General features: G+C 39.0%; 1 pseudogene; it reads left to right on the forward strand.

Annotated features, from left to right (window-relative positions):
* The first annotated feature begins 226 nt into the window (after positions 1–226).
* LOC108177259 (ubiquitin-conjugating enzyme E2 variant 1-like) lies at positions 227–2585 on the forward strand (annotated as a pseudogene).
* Positions 2586–3031: the final 446 nt, after the last annotated feature.

Genomic DNA, 3031 nt, shown 5'->3' on the forward strand with positions numbered 1-3031 from the left:
TTCATGCAAAATAGTTTCAAAATTTATAACTTTTTCATTATATGCATTTTCCATTAACTTTTTGAAGATCCTTATGTGTGTATCTTAAATAGAATATCAGTTGCCCCAAGAATATTTATTTATTTTAATCTACTAAAATCCATTTGAATGGCAGGGTGACAGAGAGAGAGAGAGAGAGAGAGAGAGAGAGAGAGATCAGTCTTCTAACCACTGGTTCATTCCTTAAATGGCCACAACCACCAGGTCTGGGCCAGGCCTTAGCCAGGAGCCAGGAATGCCATTTGTCCCACCTTGATGGCAGGAACCAAAGTACTTGAGCCATCTTCTTTTCACTTCCCAGGCACATTAGCAGGTAGCTGGTAAATGCGGAATAGTTGGGATTTGAACTAACACTCCAATATAGGAAGCCAGCATTATGATCAGTTTACCCCACAGTGCAGTATCACAGGCCCCACCAAGAACAATTAATTAAAACATATATTTGGCCAGTACCGCGGCTCAATAGGCTAATCCTCCACCTGCAGCGCCAGCACCCCGGGGTTCTAGTCCCAGTCAGGGCGCCGGATTCTGTCCCGGTTGCTCCTCTTCCAGGCCAGCTCTCTGCTGTGGCCTGGGAAGGCAGTGGAGGATGGCACAAGTCCCTGGGCCCTGCACCCGCACAGGAGACCAGGAGAAGTACCTGGCTCCTGGCTTTGGATCAGCGCGGTGCACTAGCCGCAGTGCGCTGACTGCAGCGGCCATTAGGGGGTGAACCAATGGAAAAAGGAAGATCTTTCTCTCTGTCTCTCTCTCTCACTGTCCACTCTGCCTGTAAAACAAACAAATGAACAAAAACCATATATTCATCATATTCATCTCATTTGATTACTAACATCACCTTTATCTCATAATAATCCTTGTCTATATCTGTATCTATTTTGGGTTAAATTTTTCTTGTTCCACTGAACTTTTGTTCCATTACTGTGTCAACACCAACTATGAAAAATACAGATGTTTTGGTAAATTTATTTTGAGAGAGAGATCTTCCATGTGCTGATTCACTACCCATATGCCCACAAGAATAAGGCCTACATCAGGCCATGCTAGGAGCCCAGAACTATGTCCATCTTTCCAGTGTGGTTGATGAGGTCCTAAGCACGTGAGCTAATATCTACTGTTTCCCAGGATGCATTAACAGAAAGCTGGAACAAAAGCAGAACAATTGGCACTCTGATACAGGAAGCAGGCATCCAAAATGGCACTTAACACACTGTGTCATAATGCTCACACAAAACTTTCATTTTTTTTTCCAAAATCCCTTTATCATTCTTACAATTTAAAATAATCTATAAGACATTTTTTATTTATTATAATATAAATGCATACCTGTAAATAAAATCTCTCATGTGGATTTTTATAGACTGTCATATTTCCATGCTAATTTATAGATATCTATTTTTCTCTGCTGAAAAAGGTGGAAAATTTTCTGAATTCCTGTGAAATCCTGAGTTTATTTCTCATGTTATCAATCCCAGGGTTTGGCTGCATTCATCGCATTATTCACTCACTTGCCAAAAAGATAATTATACCTTCATTCAATATGTCATAATAATGTAATGTTAAAAATAAGAATAATAATTAATACAATAAGAACCAAACAAACAAAATCCTATAGTATCAAAGTAAAGGATAGTTTTTTGAAAAAAAAAAAAAAGCATACATTGCAGTAGCAAACACTGGCTGGACTAAAAGGAAAAATTGAGAAATGGCACAATAGTAAATATCAATCATATGTATGGATATGTATTATAGAGAATGATATGCAAATAGATTATTGTAAATTCATGATACTAACACAGGAAAACTCAGATGATCTGGATAATTTTCTCAGGGAAATGCATCAATTCTATCTAAAAGTGTAATAAAGTTAAATAAAAATTGAAAAACGTGAACTTGTCTTAAAAAATTCTATTCTCACAAAAGAGCAAATGTCATTATAAGTGATTTATAACCAAATATTCAAAACAATGTTCCAAATTTATACGATTTTCTTTTTGTAAAGAAAATTAGGTACAACACTAAATTATTCTTAGACTAATTATAATTATGATATAAAACTATGCAAGAAACATATTTGATTAAAATGTCTTAAAGAACAATGCAAGATGGCAGTTACCACTCAAGGGTAAATGTCCCTTGCAATTTCTCACTGTTGGAAGGATTCAAAGACAGTCAGAAAAGAGTAGGAGATGGCAAACTTAGCTGTGATCTAGCAGATGAGGGAGATATGATACTTACAAGATGGACAGAGGTGATAACTAGGCTTCCAAGAACAATTTACAAAACCCAAATATACAGCCTTAAAATAGAATGTGGACTTAAATATCCAGAAACACCCCCTCCCTTTGTATGATTTGTAGAAAAGTTAGTATGAAGGGAGTTAACAGTTCTAAGGGAGTGATGGATCCAAGAGCCGTATCAGTACTAGCAAAACGGCAGAACTCATACAGCATCAAAGTCTGCTGTGAGAGCTGCGGCACCTGCTGACATCTTAAGAGAATACAAAGCTCCCTCAGCCACCCTAAGGACAGTGCTACAGTAACTAACCAGAGAGGCCAGGCACAGGCCCTGCCCGCCACCTTGCTATGCGGTTTGATCAGTCTTCAATTTCCACAGCAGTAAATTCTCTAGGTTCATCTTAGCGACCTCAAAGTACTGGAAGTGGAACTCCCATTTATCTGAAGATTCTGTAAGCGACACTAATGCTTTTTGTCCATTTGAAATATGTAAGTTGTGCTATTACATCATCTTCTCACGTGTAACCACTGTGCACACTTCCACGACCAAGAATTCATATTTAAATTGATTCCCATCATCACGGGTGGGACACAGTCAACTGAAGCATGAAAAGACACATCACACAGGCAGCTTGCTGCTGATAACCTGGCCTGGGTCTTTGCTTTCTACCCTGCCCCCAACCCACATCAGCCCTCCAGCTTAAGGTGCCTCCTTAGAATGGAGGTGAAGGTTTCAGGTGGCAGCCTGTGGGACT

The sequence above is a fragment of the Oryctolagus cuniculus genome, chromosome 14 (genome assembly GCF_051225735.1).
Source record: "Oryctolagus cuniculus isolate XC-2025 breed Fujian yellow rabbit chromosome 14, ASM5122573v1, whole genome shotgun sequence".
In the NCBI taxonomy this organism is placed as follows: Eukaryota; Metazoa; Chordata; class Mammalia; order Lagomorpha; family Leporidae; genus Oryctolagus; species Oryctolagus cuniculus.